This window comes from Schistocerca gregaria, unplaced genomic scaffold (genome assembly GCF_023897955.1).
Source record: "Schistocerca gregaria isolate iqSchGreg1 unplaced genomic scaffold, iqSchGreg1.2 ptg000526l, whole genome shotgun sequence".
In the NCBI taxonomy this organism is placed as follows: domain Eukaryota; kingdom Metazoa; phylum Arthropoda; class Insecta; order Orthoptera; family Acrididae; genus Schistocerca; species Schistocerca gregaria.
Window position 1 is genome coordinate 660,284 of NW_026061925.1, and position 9,734 is coordinate 670,017.

Consider the following 9,734-nt stretch of genomic DNA (forward strand, 5'->3'; position numbering starts at 1 on the left):
TAGTTTGGTAATTTTCTCATCTGTCAACGCTTGCTCTCTTTGGGATTGGAATTATTATACTCTTCTTGAGGTCTGAGGGTATTTCGCCTGTCTCATACACCTTGCTCACCAGATGGTAGAGTTTTGTCAGGACTGGCTCTCCCAAGGCTGTCAGTAGTTCTAATGGAAGGTTTTCGACTCAGGTCTTTCACTGCTCTGTCAAACTCTTCATGCAGTATCATATCTCCCATTTCATCTTCATCTACATCCTCTTCCATTTCCACAATATTGTCCTCAAGTACATCACCCTTGTATAGACCCTCTATATACTCCTTCCAACTTTCAGCTTTCCCTTCTTTGCTTAGAACTGAGTTTCCATCTGAGCTCTTGATATGCATACAAGTGGTTCTCTTTAATTTTCCTGTAGGCAGTATCTATATTACCCCTGGTGAGACAAGCCTCTACATCCTTACATTTGTCCTTTACCCATCCCTGCTTAGCCATTTTGCACATCCTGTCGTTCTCATTTTTGAGACATTTGTATACCCTTTTGCCGGCTTCATTTACTGCCTTTTCATATTTTCTCCTTTCATCAGTTAGGTTCAATATCTCTTCTGTTACCCAAGGATTTCTAGCAGCCCTCATCTTTTTTCCTACTTTATCCTCTGCTGCCTTCACCACGTCGTTCCTCAAAGCTACCCATTCTTCTTCTACTGTATTACTTTCCCCCATTCCTGTCATTTGTTCCCTTATGGTCTCGTTGAAGCTCTGTACAACCACTGGTTCTTTCAGTTTATCCAGGTCCCACCTTTTTGCAGTTTCTTCAGTTTTAATCTACAGGTCATAACCAATAGATTGTGGCCAGAGTCCACATTTGCCCCTGGAAATGTCTTACAATTTAAAACCTGTTTCCTAAATCTCTGTCTTACCATTATATAATGTGAAATTTTGCAGTATCTCCAGGTCTCTTCCACATATACAACCTTCTTTCATGATTCTTGAACCCAGTGTTAATCATAGCTAAGTTATGATCTGTGCAAAATTCTACCAGATGGCTTCCTCTTTCATTTCTTCCCCCCCAATCCATATTCACCTACCACGTTTCCTTATTTCCCTTTTCCTACTACCGAATTGCAGTCACCAATGACTATTAAATTTTCGTCTCCTTTCACTATCTGAATAATTTCTTTTACTTCATCATACATTTCTTCGTCATCTGCAGAGCTAGTTGGCATATAAAGTTCTACTACTGTGGTAGGCGTGGGCTTCGTGTCTATCTTGGCCACAATAATGCGTTTACTATGCTGTTTGTAGTAGCTTACCCACACTGCTATTTTCTTTATTCATTATTTAACCTACTCCTGGTTACCCCTAATTGATTTTGTGTTTATAACCCTGTAGTCACCTGTCCAAAAGTCTTGTTCCTCCTGCCACCGAACTTCACCAATTGCCGCTATATCTTACTTTAACTTATCCATTTCCCTTTTTAAATTTTCTAACCTACCTGCCCGATTAAGGGATCTGAAATTCCACGCTCCGTTCCGTAGAACGTCAGTTTTCTTTCTCCTGATAACGACATCCTACTGAGTAGAGCTCGCCCAGAGATCCGAATGGGGGATTATTTTACCCCTGAAATGTTTTACCGAAGAGGACGCCATCATCATTTAACCATACAGTAAATGTGCATGCCCTCGGGAAAAATTTCTGCCATAGTTTCCCCTCGCTTTCAGCCATTCGCAGTACCAGCACAGCAGGGCCGTTTCAGTTCGTGTTACAAGGCCAGATCAGTCAATCATCCATAATGTTGCCCTGCAACTACTAAAAAGGCTGCTGCCCCTCTTTAGGAACCACACGTTTGTCTGGCCTCTCAACAGATACTCCTCCGTTTTGGTTGCCCTATGGTACGTCTATCTGTATCACTGAGGCAAGCAAGCCTCCCCACCAACGGCAAGGTCCATGGTTCATGGTTCATTGGGATGATGATAAATAAAAGTGGCGAGTGGATGAGTGTGTTATGCATTGCAAGGCAAAACACAGCCAACTGGGCACGGTATAGCAAGAGCCAACGCTGCAGCACACTACTGGAACAGAAACCTTTCATCATTTTCCACTATGGAAGTGTTTAGAGAACGTGAGCTTAAGTCCTAAACGAACATAGTGTGGATGTGTAAGCCCTCAGCCTTCGTGCACTAAATTCTTCTCATCTCAGTACCACAGCTTTCGCCATCGGCGTAACCGTGGAATGCAGTAAGGGGTTGGCTGTTCGACCACAAGAAGCGGCAGCCTGCCCTGAGTTACAAGGGGCTAGCGGAAATTCGCGGGGATAGTCAGCTGCACTGTTTTGCTGCTTTACCTACAACTCAGACTATTGTGGTCGTGACATTTCTTATACCTATTAAGTGTTGCAACAATGTATTTGTATGATTTCAGCTGTTACAACTGCGACTCTTTGGCATCACGGTAATAGGGTACGGCATTTTGTCGCCTGTTTAACTGCACAGTTTTATTTTTCGCTATCGATTTGCTGTAGTACCTTAGAACATATTCTGAGGTCAAACAGAACGACCTCAACGCGAGCCAGCATGAATTTCGAGAATATAGATCATGCGAAACCCAATTCACTTAAAAAGTACAGTTGTGCTGGTGAGTGAAATGCGTTTCGGAAATCAGTAAGCACCGTTTTCCCCCGTCTGCCTTGATCTCTGGTTTTCAGACTGTCGTTCGAGTCGGGTTGCACGTAGTCGATGTTTTCGGAATCCATGCTGCTTAGCAGGGGGGAGCTCATTCAGTCTGAGGTAACTCGTTACGCCTGAGTTCAGAATTATAAATTTTCTGCTTGACCAAGATTTCGTGCCACTGTGAAGACCAGCCTAGACTTCAGGTTGGCTCTAATGCCACTCTTGATTCCTTGTGGATGGCGTGGAAGTTAATGCTGATAATCTCTGAGAACTGTACACAGTCGTATGCGTGAATACAAGGTGCGCTGATAAAAAGTAAAACATTTATTAACTGTCGGCTGCTACTTGGATAATCAGCACGTGATTACCGACGCAAAAGGTAACACAGAGTTTGACAGTAGGCGTACAAAAAATATCTCGTGACCAAAGACGTAAGCGTAGTTATGGCGATTCGCTTCTTAAAAGTTTACACAAGTACAGATGGAAATTGTGCTCGAATATGTGATACAAATAAAGCAATATACTGATGTGAGTTGGGCGTTTTACTGCTCTGTAACTGGCAACATGATCGCGTTTACGTGTAAGTTATCTGGGCATCACAACCAATTAAAATAAATCCTCCTCCCCCCCCCCCCCCCCCCATAAGCATAAAAAAGCAAATGTCGGACTTGGTAGTCTAGCGATAATGAGCGAGCAGGAACAGTAGAAGTCGCGAGTTCGAATCTCGGTGCCTTTCTTTTTTGTATTTTTAAGTGCAGTGTGCCATGTTTTTGGCTAAATATACCACTTAATCTTTTACCCTTGTTTTCGTCTGTCTGTTGCAGATCCTTTGCTTCAGGAACGGGGAGATGTATCAAGCTGAAATTTTTTTCACATACTGAGGTCGTGTTCCCTTCACGGTGTAAAATATACAGACCTAGAGGGCACTTTCTGTTGACCTACACTAATGAAAATTAGCAAGGTTTTACAGTACACGTAAAGGAAAAATCCGAAAACTGGCAATTTGTTATTATATCACACGGAAATTGTTATCCAACATCGAACTTCAAATTACAACATCAGTAGTTCTGCGTTCATGTTGACTGGGTCCCAATACTAAACGTCAAATATCGCGCAAGGAATGGCAGTATTGTGTTTCGGAATGTAGCCGTCATCAGATATCCATATGCGATTACTGCATGTGCATATGTCGTTCAAAGTTGCATGTGAAGCAAAATTTCGCAGAATAGACGCAGTTAGCCTCAATGCAAAACTTCTAATTACTCTAATAACAGTAATACTTAAATATCTTCAACATTTCGCGGTCCTGTCACCAACTGTATAAACATTAATTTTAATAATGAACAGTCTCAGTTGCACCGTTTATCTAGAATTTACCTGTGTTTCAGTCGGGATAACCCAACCTTCTTCACAATAACAGTATCTACGGTCTGTCCATAGTGGACATCGCCAAGTTAATACTACTAATTCATAAACTATCGCCAGACTGTAAAACTTATCTGGCACTGCCTCGGCCCCACTTCGCGACCGCGATACAGCAGCCACGAGCGCTGTACTGGATCTCCACTATGAACACACAGTAAACACTGTTATTCTGAAGAAGGTTGAGTTACCCCTACTGAAACCTGGGTTAAGTCTAGGTAAGCGGTGCAACAGAGGCTGTTCATTATTAAAATAATAATACTGGTCGCCTGCTTCCTGCATGACTTTGTCACATTTATACTATTAAAATGAAAACATTCTCGAAAATCTTTTAATCCGTGGGATCGGTATCTTGCCAGGATCAATGTCGATAACGGATGAAAATAGTCGAGATTCTCTATTCCCGGAACGTATGAACTGTCTACATACATAATTAAGTTTGTATAACATCCTCACCGAGCGAGTCCATTTTTTCGTTTTTTTTTGTATATTATGCAATGTACCTTTTTTCTCTTTTGAAAATGTGTCTTAATGACGTGTAAGATTTGGCAGTTCATGGATGACTGACATGCAATGATTCAAACCCATTACATTCTTATGCCTTGTCTTAAATAACAATGCTGCAATGAGACTGAAAATTGAAACCTATTACAGGGTTGCCACAACTTTCCCCCAAGTGAAAGACCTAAATTGTAAAAAAAAAAAAAGTAATGACCTCTGTGTTTCTGAACGTGTGAACAAAAATCTTAAGTACTAACATCAAAATGTTGTGTAATGAACTGCTTGTAGATGGAGAAAGGAAGCCCAATGGTAGATATGTTTAATTAAGATCACTGATTTTATTTTCATAAAGCGAAACCTATTTGGTGACGAAAATATGCATTTTCTTGGAGTTGCGAGACACATTCCTGAAAGCAGTGATGGTATTTAAAATAATCTCAGAAAAAAAGTAGGCCTCTCGAAATAAATGTACAAGGTGGGGAAGAGGTGTGTCAACCAACACTGTAGGTGACTGCTAATAAAATTATGCTTCTATGTTCGTAATTGTCGGTTATTACTCACTGAGTTATGTCTATTATCTACAGGTATTGTGTGATTTTTTTTTCTTTCAATAAATACATGACTTCATACTGTACAAACTGCCTGCAATTGCCACAATTTTTTTTTTTTTTTTCTTATCGTCCATTCTTTCAAATATATAAACTACTTTCGAAGTGCCAAAATATACTATAATAAATAAATTTTGTATCAAACGCCGCACTGTACAATGTACTTGCTGTGAGACAGTCACGATTCCCGAAATACATCGCCTGGGGCCGAGGAGGGGCACCACAGTCCTAGGTCCATGGTAGTACCCGCACATTAGTGGCAAACTATGGGCTTTGGATCGGCAGGCCCGATCCGTTAGAGAGACCCACAGAAATGGCCTGCAATTTTTGCCCGCCACGAAAGTCCATTCATGTGGCCAGCCATTCACATGTCACAGTCACCACGTCGATGAAATGAGACCGCGGCGATAACACACGCAACGGGTAACTCGAGCAAATACTCTGAGAGTAGTCAGCAACTCACCGTAATGATGATCGCTCAGGCACATAGAAAAGACCATCAAACTCTAAAACTAAATTTTTGGCTACAGCCTTTGTCAGAAAACGAAAGTTGTTGTGACTTTTTTTTACTGCCAGTTCATTTGTCCAGTTGCGGAAGCTGTCAGGCGCTGACGCCACGCTGCAACACACCACTGCCAGGCGGGCTGCATCGAGCACAGCCCCTGTAAATCAGCAACTGCACAGTCCAGCGAGCTAAGAAAGTTGCGACTCGGTCTGCAGAGGTCCTTCGTGCACACGAGACACTAGAACAGGTGGTGCACACAACCGCGACAGTATCAGTGCTGCTGCGGACCTTTCGCTGCATCCACCGTGACTCGTGCGGCCTCTGGAGTGTAAGTGTGCCTCCAGGGCAGTCCCGTCGTAGCCGACAATTGGTGCCCAGCATCGACTCCGACTGCACGCCGCCTTCGCTTCCTGTCCACAGTGTTAACTATACAGACGGCGCTTCTACGAAATCGGCAAAAAATTATATACACCATTTAAAGAATATTATGTTTTTGAAGAAAACTACACTGTCAAAAATTCCCTTTAACTAACAGCTAAAATTAAAAACTTTTCCATTTCTGATGATGGTAATTCCGTATCCTTTAACGTAGCTAATTTACTTGCTAACATTCACATTTTTGAGACTATTAAAATTACTGATGAGAATCTTCTCCAACACAAAAACCTAATGTACAAGAAATTAAAGATGTCATTAGGTTATTACTTCTGATACTCTCCTACAACTATTTCCAGTTTAACGCTGAAATTTTTTTTACGACCTTAAGCCTTTGCCATGCCTATTTGTGTAACAAGTACGCTTGCCAACAGTATTGTTAAACATCACAAAAGGCAGTACTTTAAGAAATTGGTGTGACCTGAGCAATTTTCCAGTCTTTAGGTACGGATCTTTCTGTGAGCGGTTGTATATAATTACTAAACATGGAGCTATTGTATCAGCACACTCAGAGGAACTTGACTGGTATACAATCTGGAACGGAAACCTTGCCTTTAATAAGTGATTTAAGCTGCTTTGCTACACCGAGGATATACACTTCTATGCTTCTCATTTTGGCACTTTCTGTTGACTGGGCTTCATATTCTTTGCTGAAGGAGTTTCGGAAAACCACGTTTCTTAACTCTACTTTAGTGGCACTGTCATCAGTGACTCCACTGTTACTTTCGCCCAGTGAAGGTACTGATTGCGTCTTGACACTGGTGTACTCTATGCATGAACAGAATCTCTGGGTTTTTCGCCAGATTTCGAAACAGAGTTTTGTTGCGGAAATTATCAAGAGCATCTCGCACTGTAGTAACCGCTATATTTAGAACTTCTGCAAAACATTGCCAGTCTTGCGGATTTTGGATTCTTTTAGATTTGGCATGCTTTTTCGTTACTTCTGCAACAGCGATTTCACCCGTTTTGTCCACGGGGGATCAGTACCATCACTTATTAATCTATGTGGTATATATATCTCTCAATTGCAATCGATACTATTTCTCTGAAATCATTCCACATCTTTTCTACGTTTACATGATCAGATCGGAAGGAGTGGAGGCTGTTTCCTTAAAAATCGTTAAGAGCATTGTCAGCTTTTTTTAAACAGATGTACTTTAAGTTTCTTTTTGATGGTTGTAGGTGTTACAGTATTCAGTGTAGCAGCAACTGCCTTGTGGTCGCCAATCCCTGTATTCGTCATGATACTACCTATTCATCCAGGAATATTTGCTGCTAAGAGGTCAAGTACGCCTTCGCAATCATTTATGCTTCGAGTGGGCTCACGAACTAATTGTTCAAAATAATTTTTTTAGAAAGCATTCAGTACAATTTCGGCTGACGTTTTATGCGTACCGCCGCCTTTAAAGGTATAAATTTTCCAGCATATCGAGGATAGATCGAAATCAACACCGACTATAATTGTGGGAGTGGGGTACCGATTTGAAATGAGACTGACGTTTTCTTTGAACTGTTCAGCAACCATATCCTCTCAGTCGGGGTCGGTAAAACGATCCAGTTTAGTCCGATTGACAAGTACAGCCTCTACCCAAACTATTTCGCAGGAACTATCTACTTCAGTTTCACTACAAGGTAAACTACTTCTGACAGCAATAAATACTCCAGCACCAACTATGTTTAATCTATCCCTTCTGAACGTTGTTAGGTCGTTTGAAAAAATTTCGGCTTAACATATTTCCGGCTTTAGCCAGGTTTCCGTACCTATAACTGTTTGAGCTTCAGTGCTTTCTATTAGGGCCTGGAGCTCTGGTTCTTTCCCAACACAGCTACGATAATTTACAACACCGATCGTTTCTACAACCACCTTACTGTGTGTTACCTGCCCCCTTTTAGACAGACGCCATTTCTATGTTTTCCTGAGACCCTCTAACCTAAAAATGCACCCCAGCCGCCCCCACTACCCGTGTAGTGGACTCCTGACCTATTAAGCGGAATCCGGAAACCCACCACCCTATGCCTCAAGTCAAGGTATCTGAGGCCTACACAGTCACATAACCGCCTGATCCTATTATTCATACCTTCCACTCGGCTCTGCACCGAAGGACCACAGTCGGTTCTGTCGATGATGGTGCAGATGGTGAGCTCCGCTTTAATCTCGCAAGCAAGACTGGCAGTCTTTACCATTTCCGCTAAACAAAAGGAGAGAGAATCTCCTACAATCCAAAGCGACACACGCCATTGGCACCGAGTTGAGCCACCACCTGCAGTTGGGTGCACCCTGTACTCTTCATGGCATCCGGAAGCACTCTTTACAAATCAGGACTGACTCCCCCACCTTGTGCACACTGCCGTCGTTCCCCTCCTTGGCAGCCATGTTACTAAGTGGGCCAATTACGCACCTATTATTGAAGTTCCGAACTACCAGCAAACTCACCTTCTGTGAACACGCAGAATTTGCGTTCCAAGAAGCTTCCTCTGGAGGCCCTACGATCGGCCCCTCGCAAAGTCTTTCGCTGCCTGCCAGGCTTTGGAATGATCTCTCAGTCGACCACAGGTGAGGGATCAACCTCAGCGCTGCAGACCAACATAAATGTAGGATAATGACATCACTGCTGCTCAAAGATCTGCAGTCAGAGAAGACAACTCCAAATGCAAGGGGAAAAGACACAAGAATGCTGTAAGTAAATATCAGAAACTTATCTATTATAAAGAACATTCCTAGATGTTGAAAGCGACCAAAATTGTAATTTCCACTTACGAGATTTTAAAAGAATTAACTTATATGGTAAAATAAACCAAGTCTGCTTTTCTTCATGGTTACCTGACGTTACGTATATATCTGTTTTGTATTTTTATTCGTCAATGCCTTCCGTTTAAGCACTCACTCAAGCTAAACAGGTCTCTGCTGCCAAGTCATTATCAATTGTCATCGATGAAGGGTGAAAACAAAGGAAAGAGTATTCACTTTCTTTTGCCTGATGGCGGATTTAGGGAGTTGGGATGCATGGCAAAAGCGCATTCTTACGCGATTTTGGTAAAAATAAACGTACGTTTATGCCGTAACAGCGTTGCGTACGTAGATTATGACTCTATGATCATACTGATATACTAAAAAGGACAACCAAACCAGCTTCCACTGCAACGTGGATAGTAGTACAAAAAGATTTGTTTTTACTTTTTAGACATTACTCCTGACTCTAGAAAATTCGAAGCGCAAGGGACCGTTACAATCGAGTCTGCACAATTCGAAGTTCGAATAATTAATTCAATTTAACTCGACTTTAGATGAAATCAGGAAAAATCGAAATAAAATTTTGATTTTCTTTTTACTAACGTATTTCCAGTTTTCTTACATGTTATTTGCTTTAGTATTTGAAACGGAAGGTACACACAAATGTTCGAAAATACATAAATTCAGCTTCATTCATTTTTCAATGCTGAACCAACTGTCACGAATGGTTGCTTTTTGTCAATTAAGTTTCTCATAAAGGACCTTATGTCTTTGGAGCTAGCGTGTCACTCCTTATTTGTATCTGAGACTTCTGTTCCCAGACTAACCGTAAATGTCTTAGCGTTCCGTTAAGCTATAACCTCCGACAAATACCT